The sequence below is a fragment of the Terrapene carolina genome, unplaced genomic scaffold (genome assembly GCF_002925995.2).
Source record: "Terrapene carolina triunguis isolate 2854851 unplaced genomic scaffold, T_m_triunguis-2.0 Scaffold62, whole genome shotgun sequence".
Lineage (NCBI taxonomy): Eukaryota > Metazoa > Chordata > Testudines > Emydidae > Terrapene > Terrapene triunguis.
This window is the reverse complement of record NW_020664413.1, coordinates 23,901,044-23,920,958: the sequence shown is the minus strand read 5'-3', so window position 1 is coordinate 23,920,958 and position 19,915 is coordinate 23,901,044. Positions and strand designations below refer to the sequence as shown.

Sequence of the window (19,915 nt, the reverse complement as noted above, 5' to 3'; positions counted from 1 at the left end):
GATTTTAATAACACAAAAATAGGAGCATATGTATGATTTAAATACATAGGCCACATGGCATTAACATGTCAGGTTTTTTCAGATACAAGTGTTGAATACAACATACTGCAGTGAAGGCCCTAAACAGAAAACACTGAACTGTGCTACTCAGCTTGGCAAACATGGGCTTCTGATCCTGCAATTTACTGCACCCGTGTGGAGCACCACTGAAGCCAGTGACCCCCCCATGTAGTGAATTGCAGGAATAGGGCCTTGGTTCTTGTCTAGAAGATCTCATACACAGGAGCACATAACATTATAATTTCAATCTTTGACTAGTCACATGCATATGTCTGTGCATATATATGTTAGGGAATGCTAGTGGAAAGTGTAATATACTACAGCAGCATTGTATGCATTTCCACTATATTAAGTGTAATGATAAATTATCAACAATTATTTATTGTAGCCATTGCACATTACTATCAATGTATAATTAATAAAAATAAGCAGCTGACATGAACATTTTTGTACAAATCTTTCGTTAGCCACATTGGTGTGGTGGCAATCTTCAATTATTTTATTATGTAGAACCTATAATAAGATATGCATGATACTAGAAATTTACATTTTAAACATCTGATCTTACAAAGTGTTGATCACTGCCAAAGCAGCACTCAGCATATCCCTAGTATCAAGCCTTCAGGCAGGCAGTAAAAAATGATAATGAAGTCCAATGACAGACAAAGAAAAGGGGGAAGAGATATAATTCAAATTGTTTAATCATGGCACACTTTTTTGGTCATAGATGTGTTTAATAAAAAACAACAACAACTGAATTATAGAATCATAGAAATGTAGGACTGGAAATGACCTCGATTGGGCACCTAGTCCAAGCCCCCTGCACTGAGGCAGGACCAATTTTATTTAAACATCCCTGATAGGTGTTTGTCTAACCTGTTCTTAAAATCCTCTAAGGACAGAGACTCCGCAACCTCCCCAGGTAATGTGTTCTAGCACTTAACTACCCTTGAAGTTTGGAAGTCTTTCCTAATGTCTAACCTAAATCTCCCTTGCTCCAATTTAAGCCCATTACTACTTGTTCTGTCCTCAGTGGTTAAGGAGAACAAATTTATCACCCTCTTTATATCAATTTTTTATTTAATTGAAGACAGTTATGTCTGTCCCCCCGTCCCCCCCCCCCCAGTCTTCTCTTCTCCAGACTAAACAAACCTAATTTTTTCAATCTTTCCTTGCAGGTCATGTTTTCTAGAACTTCAATAATTTTTGTTGCTCTCCTCTAGACTTTCTCCAATTTGTTCATATCTTTCCTGAAATGTGGCGCCCAGAAATGGACACAATACTCCAGTTGAGACCTTATCAGTGCTGAGTAAAGTGGAAGAGTTACTTTTCATGATGTTGTTTTTATAATAAATGTTATATGAAAGCACAGGGCAAAGGATTCTAGGTGGATAATTAGTAGTGCAGAGCTAGACAAAAGCAGTAAGTTCTTAGGAGAGAACTGAAGGAGGAGGGGAAAGAAGGGCAGTGGCGTGGCCACATCAGTAAGTTAGTGAACATTTTGGTGGTTCAATGTAGATTTCAATGCCAATAAGGATCAACAAGTGAATCATGAAATCAAAGAGAATGACAGCTTCCAAGGTGAAAGTGTGTCACCCACAGAATACGTGGCCTCGACCTAGCTTCTGAGATCCCTACTTTTCTCACCAACTCAGGGTCTTCTACTAAATCAACGTCAAAAAAAATGATTGCTCCTCCTGACTAGCAATTTTTTAAAATATCTTGTCAAAAATCTCCATATACTCGCTCCATCCTAAGGTAATGACTCTCAGACATCAGGGCCACCCATTCTAATGTATATTCTGTGTGTAAGCTCTTAGCAAATCAAGAGATGGGGAGTTGCTCTTCTGTTTATGCTGTCCTATCTATCTTGAATGCTCTTCCCCTCTCCCCACACCAAGTCACTGCCTCTCCTTATACTGTGCTTTAAACCATTCTTTTTAGCTTTGTTTTGAAGTTAACTCAGGGAAATATGTTAAAAGATATTTCATGTAAACACCATATAAAAACACTGTACTGGTATTTGTATTATCACTTTTTAAAAAAAGCTTCCTCCAATTATTACTTTATGTGCTTTAATTTTTAATAATCCATGTTCTTACTTTTTTGTAATTCTGCACGTTAGGATGTACGAAACCTGCCCCTCTCCATGCTATGTAGTCAATGCTTCCAAGTAAAACATTATCAGTTCTTTTTAAACCCATAGTAAAATGGGAAAATTTAGTGCAAAACAAAAAGTAATTTAGAAACTAAAAACAACAGTCTAAACTTATGCATTATCACAAAACTACAAACATAATATTTATTTCACTGAGTTCAACTAGTAAGAGCTAAACTCAGCTAATTAAATTTTGGTGACCTAATATATCCAAACTAGTCTATACAATTTAAAAAAACTAATAACTCCATGAATGTCCAAAGCATCTACTGTGCAGCCAGAGAAAGGATACTTATAAGACTTGATGGATGTTTGCTGACTTGTGTGTGTGCAGGAAATAGGGCTTGCTTTTTCTTGGAGAAGGGCCCCAGACTCTAGATTTAACTTTCGCAAGAACTAAGAGCATCCACAAAACTCCCACTTTATGATCCAAAGACAAACCTCACTTTTTTTATACTTTGCTTTCCCTTACAGAATTACTTATTAGCTTTCTTTATAACTAAAAACAAACACCACATGCACCTTTCCTTCCTGTGGGGAGAAGTTGAGAGAAAAATTTTACTTGCCTTAAAGTCAATGTATTTATTTTTAACATTGGAATAATTCTAGATAACACAGTGATGAGTGTCACATAAGAACACAGAACAACAAACAAACAGACTAACTACACGCTAACAAAATAGGAAATGCCCTTATAAAGCATAGCTCTGGGAATGGAAGCACAACAGCAATTTTTAGCTTCCCAAAGTAAACAACTTGATGTTCAGGCTATGCAAAGTTAAAATGAGACCTCATTTGGCTATTACTTGCTAATTATTAATCTCTGTTTAAGTATTTCAAAGCAATTAATTAGGATTCTCAACTGTCATCTAATTAGACAACAATGCTTGTTGCTTTAATTTATGGAGTGTTTTTAATTTTTAAAACTCCGTATTCTGCTGACTAATGAGATTAATATTGAACATTTTGTGAAGTGCTATTTTCACTTAAGCAATTAACTTAATCACAACAAATATGAGGATAAAGGTTTCCTCTCTCTCCTGATCTTACTTTGTTGTACTGAATTCTAGGAGTAAAGTATTGCTGCACATATCATGACATAATACATTACTTTCTATTTTGAGGGAGACCCCCCCTCCCCCGCGCAAACCTGCCCATAAATGGGGAAAACAAAGGATAGACTGTGGCAATCTTAAAACTGAGCTATGATGAATTGAGGAGTTGAAATGATACATTTTTAAACTGCACCAGCTTGGCGTGGGGTTTGAACTACTGCTGCTTACTTTGTTATGATACTGGCCTCAACTGTATCAGTGTGTGAGCTCTGCTTTGTGCTGGTGCAGTATTTCTGCACTGGGGGTGGGGGGTGGAAGGGGCAATAGTGTAACTACATTGGCCTAGTTGCACAGGTATGAATTTCCTTAGAGCAGACAGACTTTGATTTAACCATTCTGTAAAATGCAATAATGACATCCTGCTTCAGAAGGGTCTTATGTTTAATTCACTCATGTTTATAAAGAATTCCAAGATGCTTGAATGAAAGGTGCTATAGAAGTGCAAAATATAATAGAATACATTTTTTCCAATATACGTGGTATTCATAATGTCTTTAAATCAAAATTGGAATATCTTCCAAAAAATGTGATGTTGTTAACCAGAAGTTATGGACTTGGTGCAGGAAATAGGCGTGAAATTCTGTGGTCTGTGTTCATAGAATCATAGAAAGGTAGAGCTGGAAGGGACCTTAAAAGGTCATGTAGTCCATTCCCCCGTGCTGTGGAAGGACCAAGTATACCTTAACCATCCCTGACAGATGTTTGTCTGACCTGTACTTAAAAACCTCCAATGATGGGGATTCCACAACCTCCCAGTAGTTACCTATCCTTAAAATTATAAAACTTTTCCTAAAACCCATTCTAAATCTCTCTTGCTGCAGATTAAGCAGATTACTTCTTGTCCTACTTTCAGTGGACCTAGAGAACAATTGATCGCCATCCTCTTAATAACAGCCCTTAACATATCAGGTCTCTCCCGTTCCCAGTCTTCTTTTCTCAAGACTAAGCATGTCCAATTTTTTTTAACCTTTCCTCTTGTTGCTCTCTTCTGGTCTCTCTCCAATTTGTCCACATCTTTCTTGAAGTGTGGCACCAAAAGCTGGACATAGTACTCCAGCTGAAGTGCTGAGGGGGACAATTACCTCCGATGCTTTACATATGACACTCCTAATAATACACCGCAGAATTATATTAGCTGTTTTCACAATTGCACCACATTACTGACTCTCATTCAATTATGGTCCACTGTAACACGGGTTCTCAAACTTCATTGCACCACGACCCCCTTCGAGCAACAAAAATTACTGTATGACCCCAGAAGGGGGGACCAAAGCTTGAGCCTGCCTGAGCCCCACTGCTACGGGTGGGGTGGGAGGCAGGTGAAGGCAAAGCTGAAGCCCAAGTGCTTCAGTCCCAGGCCTGGAACCTGAGCCCCTCCGCCCAGGGCCAAAGCCCTTGGGCTGCGGATACAGCCCCAGGCGCTGGAGCTAGGGTTTCAGGCCCGGGAAAGTCTAAGCCAGCCCTGGCAACCCCATTAAAATGGGGTCACAACCCACTCTGGGGTCCTGACCTAGAGTTTGAGAACCTCTGCACTATAATATAGCCCCTAGATCATTTTTGTCAGTACTACTGCCTAGTCAGTTATTCCATATTTTGTATTTGTGCATTTGACTTTTCCTTAAGTGTATTTGTGAGACGGTGTTGAGGAACAGCAGCTGTACCAACACTCTCATCACTGTGTCACCAATTACATCGCCCCAGAGTAAACCTGAGAGGCACAGTTGTGCCAAATTGACAGATTGGGAATGGGATGGAGAGAGCTCCAAGGCTAACTAACCTATTAGCCCAGATAGTAGAAAGGCACAGGAAGGAAAGGGAGGGTGGGGGGAGTCTGGCGGCTTCTGAGAGTCAGAGCCAGGAGATATCTCTGAAAGGGAAGATACCTTCTGTCTCCACTCTCCTAGGCTGTGTGTGCTAAGGGGTCTATGCTATTGTAAATACAATTCTGCACAATTTGTAAGGATGGTGGGGAGAACACTGTAAATAAATTGCAAAAGGTGTTTGACCAGAAAAACATTTCTGAGTGGTTTGTGGTTAGAAAAGAGATAGGAGTTGGATGACACCCTGTCACTTATAACTTTTCTTTATGGAATTTCATCTTGTTGATATCAGACCAATATATTTTCCAATATATCACGGTCATTTGCTCCCCAAAGTGCTTGCAACTCCTCACAGCTTGGTATCATCTGACAATATTATAAACATAATCTCCACTCCATTATCAAAGTCACTAATGAAAATATTCAACAGTTCTAGACCCAAGATAGATCCGTAGAGATATCCTCCTAGCTTGAAAACAAACCACTGATAATTACTCTTTGAGTGTGGTTTTTCAACCAATTTTACATTCACTTTACAGTAATTTAATCTAGACCACATTTCTCAAGTATGCTTACGAGAATGTCATGTGGGACGGTGTCAAAAGCTAAATCACGTCTACCACTTCCCAGCACACAGTAGGCCAGTATCCCTGTTGAAGAAGGAAATTAGGCTGGTTTGGGGCATGTTTTATTCTTGAGAAACTCATGTTGGTTACTGGTTATTTATTACTCTGTTATCCTCTAGGTACTAATTTATTGTTTGATAATTAACAATTTGTTCCAGTATCTTTCCAGGTATTGAAGTTAGCCTGACTGGTCTATAATTTCCTGGATCTTCTTTGTTCCCCTTTTTAAAGACAGGTACTATATGTCTCCCTTCCCCAGTCTTCTGGGACTTCATCTGTCCTCCAGGAGTTCTTTTAATTTAAGACAATTGCTAACGGTTCACAGATTGCTTCAGCTAATTTCTTACATACCCCGGGATGAATTTTGTCAAGCCCTGCTGACTTGATTACATTTAACTTATCTAAATATCCTTTAAATTGTTTCTTTCCTATTCTGGGTTCTGTTCCTTCCCCCTTGTTGCTAATAATAATTGTGTTAAGTATCCGGTCACAATTAACTTTCAGTGAAGACTGAAGCAAAATAAGCATTAAACACCTCATCTGTTATTGGCTCTCCTTTCAAGTGGTGGACCTATACTTTCCTTCATTTTTCTCTTGCTCCAAATGTATTTGGCGAACCTCTTCTGATGGTCTTTTATGCCCCTTGTTAGGAGTAACTCTTTTGTGCCTTAGTCTTTCGATTTTGTCCCTACATGATTGTGCTATTCTTTTGTACTCATCCTTAATAATTTTCCCATGTTTTCACATTCTGGCCTCTTACTTTTCCTCCTATGTTTCCTTTGCATCGGGATAGTCTGCTGTCATACTGTGTTATGCAGGTGGTCAGTCTAAATGACCACAAAAATCCCTTCTGGCCTTAAAATACATGAATCAACGAAAGTGTAAAGTTTTTATCTTGTTTCAATGATGGTTAGGGGAAAAAAGATAAAAATATTTAAAAAATGTGATAGGTAATGTACCCTTCACATTATCAATCAATTTCTTTGAATACTGAACATATGATACTATAGGTACTAAAATGATAAACTAATAATACTGCTTGTTTTGAGTGGGGAGGAAGAGTTGATGAATCTTTACGTGCAAGTACAAGGAATTTAATGGTGTAAGCCAAGCCTTGTGCCAGATCTTCCTACCAATGCTCACCGCGTCGGAGGAGAAATAGTCTCCACAGAATTGTGGTGTCCCTCCAACCATGCAGTAGCCAGGATGGTGCACTGGCCAGCATACACTGTGCCAGGTATAGATTGCCCCAGAGAGAGTTTCCTCCTGTGGAGCAATGAGGGAGTTTGTGACTCTCTAATGCCCTTTATTCAGGGCAATTTATTTTTCATAATCTAGCACTATAGTCAGTGAACAACAATTAACTTAATTTTAAAGAAAGAGTAAATTATGTATCACCGCATATTGCCAAACTGAGTTTAAAAATATAATGAAGCAAGAGGTTGTATCTGAACAATCCATGACAAAGATTGAACCATTGGAAAATTCACTGTAAATGTAGAATTTACAGTCTGCGTCTGTAAAATATTCACCTGTACCAACACTATTTCAGAACTATCGGGAAAGAACTAGGTTCCCATCATGCAACAGGCGCACACTGATAAACTAAATAAGAATAGTAGAGCTGGTGTATTCTTAGTTTGTGAAGAAGTCACCAATCAGGGCCAGATTTATTTCAGTTCATGCAGGATCTGAATTGATAAGCAAAGGGGCCTGTGTGCCAGTTTTACACTTCCAGTCTCAGAGCCTCTGACCCAAAGGGTTGTTGTACCAGCTAGCAAATGCTGGAGGGCAGCAGTATTCTGACCATGTCTCATTCACTTGTTAGGGACTGCTGAGATAGGGTTTAACATAGGACCAACTATGCAACTCTCTTTATAGTATAAGACTTGGTACCATATGACATTTTGATTAAAAAACTACTACAATATAAAATTAAGATGGCATACATTAAACGGGTTAAAAGCTGGCTAACAGATAGGTTTCAAAATGTAGCTGTAAATGGTGAATCATAAATCAACCAAGTGTGTTTCTAATGGGGTCCCGCAGGGATCAGTTCTTGGCCTTATGCTACTTAACATTTTTATCAATGACCAGGAAGAAAACATAAAACCATCAGTGATGAAGTTTGTAGATGACACAAAAATCAGGGGAATGGTAAATAATGAAGAGGACAGGACACTGATACTGAGCAATGTGGATCGCTTGGCAATCTGGGTGCAAAAAAACAATATGTAGTTTAATATGGTTAAATGTAAATATATACTTCCAGGAACAAAGAATGTAGACTATACATACAGGATGGGGGACTCTATCCTGGGAAACAGTGACTCTGAAAAGGATTTGGGAATCATGGTAGATATTGCTGAACATGATACTATGATCAAAAAGGCTAATGTGATCCTTGGATGAAAAAGCAGGAGTACAGAAGTTACTTTTCCTCTGTATGAGGCACTGGGGCAACCAGTGGAACCATGCTGTGTCCAATTCTTGTGTCCGCAATTCAAGACAGATGTTGATAAAATGGAGAGGGTTCAGAGAATAGCTATAAGAATGATTAAAAGTTTAGAAAGCATGCTTTATATAGTGATAGACTCAAAGAGCTCAACCTAATAAGTTTAACAAAAAGAAGATTACGGGGTGCCTTGATTACAATCTATAAGTACCTACATGGAGAACAAATATTTGATAATGGGCTCTTCAATGTAGCAGACAAAGACATAACAAGATCCAAAAGTTTGAAGTTGAAGCAAGGCAAATTCAGACTGGAAATAAGGTGCACATTTTTAACAGTGAGGGGTAATTAACCTTTGGAACATTTTACCAAGGCTTGTGTGGCTTTTCCATTATCAGCCATTTTAAAATCAAGATTAGATGTTTTCCTAAAAGATATGCTCTAGGATTTTTTTGTGGGAACTTCTATGGCCTGTGTTCTACAAGAGATCAGACTAGATGATGGATGGAACCCTTACTGAATGGGGGAGGCAAGCTAGTGACAGATGATGTGGAAAAAGTAGAAGTACTCAATGCTTTTTTTGCGTCGGTCTTCACAGACAAGGTCAGCTCCAAGACTGTTGCACTGGGCAGCACAGTATAGGGAGGAGGTGAGCAGTCCTCAGTGGTGAAAGAACAGGTTAAGGACTATTTAGAAAAGCTGGACATGCACAAATCCATGGGTCCGGATCTAATGCATCCGAGGGTTCTGGCTGATGTGACTGCAGAGCCATTGGCCATTATCTTTGAAAACTTGTGGAGATCGGGGGAGGTCCCGGACGATTGGAAAAAGGCAAATATAGTGCCAATCTTTAAAAAAGGGAATAAGGAGAATCTGGGGAACTACAGACCAGTCAGCCTCACCTCAGTCCCTGGAAAAATCATAAAGCAGGTCCTCAAGGAATCCATTTTGAAGTACTTGAAGGAGAGGAAGGTGATCAGGAACAGTCAACATGGACTCACCAAGGGCAAGCCAGGCCTGACCAACCTGTTTGCCTTAACTGGCTCTGTGGATATAGGGAAAGCGGTGGACGTGATATATCTTGACTTTAGCAAAGCTTTTGATACGGTCTTTTACAGTATACTTGCCAGCAAGTTAAAAAAGTATGGATTGGATGAATGGACTATAAGGTGGATAGAAAGCTGGCTAGATCTTCGGGCTCAATGGGTAGTGATCAACGGCTCGATGTCTAGGTGGCAGCCAGTATCAAGTGGAGTGCCCCAGGGGTCAGTCCTGGGGCCGGTTTTGTTCAACATCTTCATTAATGATCTGGATGATGGGATGGATTGCACCCTCAGCAAGTTCGTGGGTGACACTGAGCTGGCAGGAGAAGTAGATACGATGGAGGTTAGGGATAGAGTCCAGAGTGACCTAGACAAATTGGAGAATTGGGCCAAAAGAAATCTGATGAGATTCAACAAAGACAAGTGCAGAGTCCTGCACTTAGGACGGAAGAATCCCATGCACTGCTACAGGCTGGGGACCGACTGGCTAAGCGGCAATTCTGCAGAAAAGGACCTGGGGATTACAGAGGACGAGAAGCTGGATATGAGTCAACAGTGTGCACTTATTGCCAAGAAGGCTAACGGCATATTGAGCTGCATTATTAGGAGCACTGCCAGAAGATCGAGGGAAATGATTATTCCCCTCTATTCGGCACTGGTGAGGCCACGTCTGGAGTATTACATCCAGTTTTGGGGCCCCCACTACAGAAAGGATGTGGACAAATTGGAGAGAGTCAGTCCAGTGGAGGGCAATGAAAATGATCAGGGGGCTGGGGCACATGGCTTATGAGGAGAGGCTGAGGGAACTGGGCATATTTAGTCTGCAGAAGAGAAGAGTGGGGGGAGGGGGATTTGATAGAAGCCTTCAACTACCTGAAGCGAGGTTCCAAAGAGGATGGAGCTAGGCAGTTCTCAGTGATGGCAGATGACAGAACAAGAAGCAATGGTCTCAAGTTTCAGTGTGGGAGGTCTTGGTTGGATATTAGGAAAAACTATTTCACTAGGAAGGTGGTGAAGCACTGGAATGGGTTACCTAAGGAGGTGGTGGAATCTCTATCCTTAGAGGTTTTTAAGGCCCGGCTTGACAAAGCCGTGGCTGGGATGATTTAGTTGGGGTTGGACTAGATGACCACCTGAGGTCTCTTCCAACCCTAATCTTCTATGATCACAATGGTCCCTTTTGGTCTTGGAATCTATGAATCCTCAGTTGGCCAGAGTAATGAAAAGCAGAATTAGTGGGGGCCAGTAACTGGCCCACAATGTCTAGACAACAATATACAGTAAAAGAATGGAGAAAACTGCATGTAATTCCTCTGGAGATCTGGTGACAATCGTTGGCTGCTACCATCACTGACATACCTCTGATAAAAGAACTTTTCACCTGAATTTCAGTAACCAGACAATCTCAATGGAAAATGAAGATGCAAAACCATAAGTAGTTTTCTTATAAAGAACTAAATGCTACTCTGTAAAGTGATCAATATTCTTATAATTATGTTCTTTTGTATGCTCCATACAAGAATCAAAGTGGACTTAAGATACCTTTTCAAACACCCCACAACGTCTAGACTTTAGAGGGGGAGAGAGAGAGAGAATGGGAGACACAGAGAGAGAGAGAGAGAGAGAGAGAGAGAGAGAGAGAGAGAGATGCCCTGGCTATGAACAGATAAGAAGGTAACAGCTTTTCCTTCTTTCTTTTAAAATATCAAGAAATAAGTACCCACAAATTAATTCTTATATATATTTCTAATGCAAACATTAGAGCTACAGAACAATTTCATCAGTTTAGGTTTGTTTTTCTTTTTAAAAATAAAATTTGTATTCAGTCTAACAATTTACATTCCAAGTATGAACCTGAGGCAATTTAAAACAGTGAATTTACTCTGTAGAATGGAATTTTAAGTCATTATTATGAATACAATCCACTTGTGTCACATTCAGGATGGACTCAATGTACATTACCAAGTGCCTCTGTCTTGAGCACCATACAGATCTACCAAAGGTGACCTGGACAGGACCACAATGGTTTGTCTACATTTTAAAATGGCTGAAAGCCATTCCTATTATTTTCAATAACTGGCCTCTTTTCAATCCACAAACACGAAACTCTAATGAACCCACTTCCTAATTAAAATTGATAGAACTTGTTTTCGAACTTTAAAGAAGCAAAAAAACAAAGTACTATATAGCAAGAACCTGTCTACATAATAAAGATTCCAGTCACACATTTCAAAATATTCTTTGTTATAATGTTATTTAGATGTCTTGAAATATTTTAAGACATTCTAGCACATAAAGAGCAAAAATATTTATAACTCTCTTTCATAAGGTTCCTTTTTTTAAAAAACAGCAACAACCCAGACACCATGGCTAACGAAGACAAGCCTCCAAATGGCTGGGGAACATTTTTTCCCCCTCTCTCTTGCTTCTGTTGGAGAGGATTTTTCTGTCTCCCCCAACATTTACTTTGCTATGGGAGAATTTCCTGACCCTTACCACACTAACTTCTAGAAGAGCAGTTTCCCTCTAGATCTTAATTGTTTGGGGCGAGAATGAGTGGCTGATTTTCTGGTTGCATGGCTTTTAGCTTAATTCTATGTGGCTGATCTGTGAGATGGATTTATCAGTTCATAAGAGCTTATTTCAGGTCACGGCTTCAGCAAAACTTTCCCACAGCTCACTGACATTCAGTTAGCTCTGGAAGACCCCACCACTGATGGTATTACATACTAGTAAGAATGACAGATTCCAAACCAAGAAACAAGGAGGCTTCAAAAAGCCAAACACAACATTGTGCAGCTGAAGGAGAGGGAATTTGAACTTCCAAAGTGCAATAGGCACAACAAGAAAGGACCTTTAATATTTAAAAAATGTATTCAACATGTCACAGGCTTAAATGCTTCTCTTGCTGACCTAAGTTAATAAATCTGTTCACCGAAAATTATCAATGTAGTTTTTGAATTCTGTCAGATCAAGAGAGAAGGAAATGATAATAAAGTTAAGAAAATCTTTGAAAGTCACATTCTGATTATGACCTCACATCTAATTCAGCTTCAAATATTTTTAAAGCACCGGAACAATGTTGCAAATACAGGAACTAGGAGTTCAAAGGTTGATCCAAGGACATAACATAGAAAGATCAAATTTATTCACCCAAACTCCAGACCCTTGGTTACCAAAGGCCAAATCACTTAAGGTGAACTCAGTTTTCATCAGTATTTTTAGACTATAGACTATATGGCCAAACGATTAAACGAATACCTTTTTGCTGTACACTCTAGAGGCACTTAATAAGTAAGTGCAGAAAATACTGACCCAATAAATATCAAATTAACTATTTGTAAATTTTGCTTTTATCTGACAGCTTCTCAGTAGATCATTTTGCACACAGGCCATTAAGTTGTGATAAAATACAGAATAATAATTAAAAAACTAATGTAAAAATGGAACTCAAAGTCTCCATTAGTTTTTACTTACATGCTTTTTTAAAAATCAGCCCGCTGGAAATATAGTCAGTGGATATGATCTGTTGGTACGACACTCATCCCTTGCTTAAGATGACCCCAAAAGTTCATTAATTGTGCAGTGTGTGAATTCAAAAACAAAGCATTTGAGAGTAAAAAAAAAAAAAAAAATAAAAAAAATCACACTTGTGCAGAAAGAATGCAGAGATCCAAATTGTATAAATTACATTAAATCATCTTGCTTTGTACTAGGAACCGAGCACTCAATGCAGAGAAATATTAAGTCATTTGAGTCATTCAGACTGAGCTTCTGTGCAAGAGAATGTCAAAAATATAGTGGGATTGCAAATTAAACCTGTAAATTATGCTTTTGTGCTAAAGTACTGAGTCATGTGACTAAGCTATTTTTAGAGACATGAAATGTTTTTTTCCCCAAGTGCTGTTCTTAAAATTGTTTACTGAAACATTCAGCAAATAATCAACAATTTCCCTAGTCTTTCTTGAGAAGAATACTCTTAAAATAACAAACTATGTTAACATAAAATTAAATATTCAGGCACCTTAATGCAAGCTCTGTATCATTACTTGGTCTAATAAAACAGTGTTTAGTGAGCTCATGCTGGCTGTCTGCAATGTAGTATGCTGCAGACCTGTACAGAATGATTTATGAATGTTTCTATTGCAATAATACAACATCTTTCATTGTTTTACAAAATCTAACAATTAATTCTAGTGGATTTCCGCCCCCCCAAAAAGTGATTCTCAATAGACTGAAATGGAAGACCAAACCTTCTTTTATTGTAAGAAGATAAAAGATAAAAACCCCTTGATAACTTTATTGAATGTTTTGGTTTGAATATTGAAGCAACTCAGTAATATATGTTTGAGTACAACAGCAGAAGTTGAAATCCTAATATTTTTGGATCAGCCACATTGGTCATGAATGCTTTAAATTATTCTTGTTGTCCAATGTGAATTTGTAGATGAAAACTTTTGTAAATTAAATTCAAGTATTTAGATAACGTGGTGCTCACTATGAACAAGCAACAAGAATCTGAAAGAAGGAAGTAAATCAGCATTTGAGTATGTGTTCAAACCACCCAACCATAAGAGTCTACTGGTTATTTTAAATAGGCCATTGACCTAATTATACTTTTGTGTAATATTAGCATTTAGCAAGTTTAAATAAATACTTCTTCAAACACATATGAAGTTGTTACTCACAAAGGACTATATTTTTCCCTTCTGTGCATATAATGCTTTGGTTAGCATTAATGGGACTTGTGCGTGCAGATGGAAGAAAGACTATATCCAAAATCTCTGTTCCATTTAGTTCTGAAGATAAATGATACTAAATCAATGCTCTTTATTTTGATAGATAAAAATGTTACCCTAATGCTTTTTCTCCCCTCAGGGAAAAGTTTCTTTGACTTATTTTTCTTTTAAGAAAAAAAACCTATGGCAGATTCAATATTTCAAACAATTTTATTTGTAACATGGTGGATGAGCCACTTATAGCATGTTTTGAAAACTAAAACTAGCTGCTACCAGTATAGAAGGTTTGGCATTCTTTTTGAAATAATTTAGGATAACGTTTAATGGTGTTTTGGTGCCAACCTGCAATTATCATGCAGTAAAATAAAATGAATGTCTCTTTAGGATTCTAATCTACGTAGATAAAGACATTAAGATCAGTTCTTATATTTTGAATTTGAGTGATTCTGAGCCCTGAAGAGATGTTTGCAATTTTTGGACATGATCCTGCACACACTTACTTACATAAATATTCTTACTGTTTTCAACAGAGTTGCATGTGCAATCAAAGGGTATTCATAGGATTAAATGTGCACAGGATTGGTCCCTTAAAGGTAAATTAAAAACAAACAAACAACTGCCTAATCTACGTCAATGTTGAAATATTAGGGGCAAGCCAAATATCATATACCAATTTCAGCTTACTTTTGTACTGTGGTAAAAAGCTGACATGTAACATCAGTTTACTATTACTAAAATTACATTAATAGGAAATTTAGATATAAACAAAAGACCAGATGTGGATGATAAATTAGAGAAAATTGCTGGGGTAACTTCACACCACATATGCTTACAGTCTGCTTAGCCATACATATGGAGAATTCCCCACAGTGTAGGGAAATCCTTGGGTGCATAGAGCTACTGAAGGGGCTCCAATGTCGCCTCCCACCTTCCTGAGCTGCCATTGTAAGGGCTATGCCTGTGCAAAATGGGACATGCCTGGCTGATCAATGATTGCTGGAACAACCCTTTGGGGTTGTGACAGTCAGTGCAAATTTGAGCAGCCTCTACTTACATTGTTCTAATTTATGCTTGGTATTTGACTGTTGCATAGATGGTCCTGGGATTAGGACAGTGCAAGAAGGGCGTAGAGCCATTCATGCCACCCTCTCTCCCTTCCTCCTGCTCCAGTTTCTATATATTAAGATGTATGCCATATAATTTCTTCTCAGAGGTATGTGGTTGTGGCTTTTTTTTTTTTTTTTGGTACAATTACAGTATTATCTGATTATCATCACTTTAAGGGACAGTATTTCAGATGTGTAGCAGGTACACTTGCATCAGTATGAAATGCTCTTGCACTTACTCAGTTAAGTATGACAGCTTATGTTTTAAAATACGTGGCAATACTTGTCACTCATGTGGGACTAAAATGTGGCTCTTATACTTTTTGGACTGAATCCTGGTCCCATTGAAGTCAATGGCAAAAAATTCTATTGACTTTCTTGGGACCAAAGTTTTGCCCTTAAATTGTGTAGGAAAATATAGATATAAAGTAACTGTCAATAAACAAGCAAACAAAAGAAAAACCATTTTAACTTCTGCAAACTCTCTCACGCATGAGTAGTCCCCCACTTCAGTTAATGGGTATCCCATTAATAAACATAAGAAAGAGCTACTTGTGTACGTAAGGATTTGCAGGATTTGGCCCTACTGAAACATTTATAAGGTATTCTGTATTAAGTTTTCCCATTCTTAGTCAGTTATCTCTACACCTGACAGATGGTCTCCTGAAAAGGGGTCCAGAAGCTCAAGCATTTCTACAACAACAAAAAAGCGGGTGATTTTACCCCTTTTATTTGCCTCCACTCCATGAACAATTACCACACATACATCTCTTTTGGCCCAGGAAGCCCATTAACTATAGGGGTAATAATTCAATAAATAAACCATCCTTGTATATATGACCTTTTCTTATATCTTTAGCTTCTCCATCTGCTAGAGCCAGTCAGAAAATAGAAACCCCTTCAGCAAATAAATTTTGCAATGTGTGTGTGTGGGGGGGATCATTCCAAATTGGGACAAAAAGCCAAAAATGCAACCTTTTTTTCCAGGAAGGGATTTCTAGAAAAATTCAGTTTTGGAAGAACCAACACAGAATTCTTCCATTTCCCATCTGGAAGACTTGTCAGTTTCACTTTCTCACAGCAGACAAAGTGAAATTGATAAGATGCAGAGAGAGGGATGCTCAGCCAGAGAGTTAGGACACAGCCTCTGGCAGGCTGCTTGGAAGCCATTATTCTGATTTTCCTCATGGAAAACAAACTTTTCAGCAAAATTGAAATTTTCCTGTGAAAAATTTTGATTTTCTGATCAGGGCATTTTCTATTGGAAAATCATTCAGAAAGAAAATTCTCAACCAGCTCTTCCATCTACATTATTCAACCTGAGTGAGTTGTTTAGGGAATACACTTCTCAGTTAGAAAATTCTCTCTCTCCCCATCCCAACATGCATTATTTTGGTTTATTATACAAGTCATGTGATCAGAAGTGGTCCAACTAGAAAGTACTTATTGCTTTTCAATTAACAAAGTAAGGTACAGTATTTAATTGTAGCAGGAAGCAAAAACTGACCTTTTTCCTTGCTAAGGATTAGACATAAGGTGGGTATGTTCATCCTGTTCATTCTAAGCTGAAAAACAAAGGACTAGTTGATAGAGAAGATACACAAATGTATATTATAATAAAAGTTTAACCTTTAATAATTCTCAGTTTACTCAAAATTTTTATAAACTCACTTGGGTAGACAAATTTCGTAGTCTTTTATTTCTACTAGCAAATGACTTTGAAGCAACTGCCTGCTTGTTAACACAAAGGCACATCATTTTGTTTAAAACACCACAAGCATGGCAAAATAAATCTGATGTTTAAGTCTGTTCTAATCAAGATTATTTTTATTTTAGCAATAATATTAATAAAGTGCTCAACTGTGGGTTTGCCTTTACTTCAGAGTAAGGGGCAGTGTAGTTTTGTGCTCCCTGACTCACAATCTCTCTCCTATTCCAGCAAGGGATTAAAATTATGCCAGGTTTATTCCTACTCTCTGTTGCCTGGTGTATTGACAGTGGGGGTGACAGACTCAAGGCTCCACCCAGTGACTCATTGGGCCCCCTTTCTGTTCATTTGCAGGAGGGAGGGATGCAGCAGCTCTTTGGTCTCTGCTTACCCACTCAGGAGGCTACCCATGAGGGGATACTCAAAGCTGTACTGTAAAGACACACTTTGCACTCCCTTCCTCTCGTGTGCTGCATTCAAGCCAGGGCAAAATTTGGCCTCAAATAGTAATTATTTTGGGTATTTACCCCATCAAGTCCCCAGTTGCCAAATAAATATTTATAAGCTGCAGAAGTCTCTGTCATACTTATAAATATTTAATCAAATCATTTTTTGTATAAAACAAATAAGAACTCAGAGGTAGGACTCTAGGTCAGAGTGCTGTTATTGACTCTTGGGGATAAATTCATGGGATTAACTGTATCACTTCCACAGCCTCTCTCTGTTAAATAAAAGGAATTTTAAATAAAGATTACTCTACATTTGTGTGTTCTTTTATCCAATCACCAGTCAGATTACTGGCCAATCAAGAATTTTTGAAAATTGGCCTTAAAAAAGAATTTTAACAGCCAGTAGCAAAAGACAAAAATAAATTAATAATAATAATAATAAAAAAATCCTGTTAGTTTTTGTAAGTACATCAGAAGCAGGAAGCCTGTCAAACAACCAGTGGGGCCTCTAGGTGACTGAGGTGTTAAAGGAGCACTCAAGAAAGAAAAGGCCACTGCGGAAAAGCTAAATGAATTCTTTGCATCGGTCTCCACTGGAGAGGATGTGAGGGAGATTCCAGTACCTGAGCCATTCTTTTTAGGTGACAAATCTGAGGCGTTGTCCCATATTGCGGTGTCAATAGAGGTGGTTTTGGAACAAATTGATAAATTAACAGTAATAATGATTAGAAGTATGGAACAGCTCCCATGAGAGGAGAGATTAAAAAGATTGGGACTATTCATCTTGGAAGAGAGATGCCTAAAGGGGGGATATGATAGAGGTCTATAAAAATCATGAATAGTATAGAAAAAGTGAATAAGGAAGTGTTATTTACCCCTTCACATAACACAAGAACGAGGGGTCACCCAATGACATTAGTAAGCTGCAGGTTTAAAACACACAAAACTAAGTGCTTCTTCACACAACACACAGTCAACCTGTGGAACTCGTTACTGGGGATGTTGTGAAGGCCAAAAGTATAACTGGGTTAAAAAAAAAAATTAGATAAGTTCATGGAGGATAGGTCCATCAATGACTATTAGCCAGGATGGTCAGGAATGCAACCCCATGCTCTCCATGTCTCTAAGCCTCTGACTTCCAGATGCTGGGACTGGACAACAGAGGTCAGATTACTAAAAAATAAGCCTTATTGTGAGGGTATAAGGGGGAAGTAATTGGTGCAATGACCTTGTGCTGTCTCTTTCTACAGGGATGAATTTAATCAAAAAAGATATGAATTTTTGAGAAATCATGTAACATTTAACATGAGGTATCTACTTGTCTGTGTATAATAAGGATAAAAAGTAACTTTGCAAATGTGGTATTACAGACATTTACCAAAGTATAATGAACAGAATAGATGTGTTGCTACTGCAGCAATATACAAGAGTTTTCTACTAAGGAAGCTCAAGACGAGAAGGCTGAAATATTTTTACATCCAGTGAAAAAAAAATGTACTCAGACTGAGGTCTCAGAGGCATGATTTCAGAATAAAATTGAGAGAGAGAGCCAAGAACAATCATATTTTCTTCATTTTTTAGGTTATGGACAACATAACCACAAAAGTCTATTAACTGTTTTACTAAAGAATCCTCATGAAATAGCCATCTGAAATTTCAAACACAAACTGTGTTGCCAGCCAGCATCATACAATTTTAATAAAGCATTTTCATTCTAGTCCCTAATTGGCCTTGGGGAAGTACTGTGTCAAGAAAAAATGGAGAGGAGTACCCAGATATCCTGTTTTCAGCATGTGTGAGATAGAATGTATATACTCTACAGTACACTAAGTCAGACAAGAAAGGGTTCTTTTCATAAGGAATAAAGGAAGCCACCCCAGAAAAACTGCTCAGTCTACCAACTGGAAAGAAGCAATCTACCTGGGGTCATCCCAGAAAAACTGCTCAGTCTACCAACTGGAAAGAAGCAATCTACCTGGGGTCATCAAGAGAGTGAAGACAAAAAGGAGGGTAAGGAGCATATGGATGTGCAGAGGGAGGGAAGAAGTGTGCTCTCTCTCTCTCTGGAGGCAATAGAGTGAGGAAGATGCTAAATCCTCCCCAAAAGGATGGAAAACCTGGAAATCTGATTGCTTTGTCACAATCTAAGAACTATACTTCTTGCCAGAAACAAAGTTAAAACTCAGGTGAGCTGGTTTGAGTCTTCCCTATGAATGAAGCTGAGAAAAGCTGTGGTCCAAACTCTCAGCAAGACCAGAGAGCTCCAAAGATGTGTACATGAAAGAGATGATGTTTTGTTTCTCCTTGTGTTATGTTTTCTTTGATATCTGAGACTATGTAACATCTTGTGTGCCCTTGTACCTAATGGTAAATGAGTCCTATTAATAAATACTAATAAGGAATATTTGTATTTCTTAAAATTTAAAAGTGTTTTAACATGTTTAATGCACTATAAAGACATTAATGGAGTAACAGAAGTGTACTGTGTGACACAAATAAAAGTAAATAAATGCAGCTCCCTGCTTCATTTTAGGTGTTTGTGAGGTCATCAACTCTTGCAGGAAAAAAAAAAGATCTCTGAATTCAGGCTTTTTTCAGATAACACACCTTTCAGTAAAAAGCAACAGAGGGTCCTG

The 19,915-nt window shown here is 38.2% G+C and overlaps 1 protein-coding gene across 1 annotated transcript in view; it reads right to left on the bottom strand.

The window, feature by feature from the left end:
• The window catches only part of MBD5 (methyl-CpG binding domain protein 5), a 103,335-nt gene extending 86,648 nt beyond the window's left edge, over positions 1-16,687 (bottom strand). The window contains exon 1 of the mRNA XM_026647450.1: positions 16,630-16,687. The gene's annotated coding sequence lies outside the window, so the exon portion shown is untranslated. The remainder of the gene's footprint in view (positions 1-16,629) is intronic.
• Between the last annotated feature and the right edge of the window lie 3,228 nt (positions 16,688-19,915).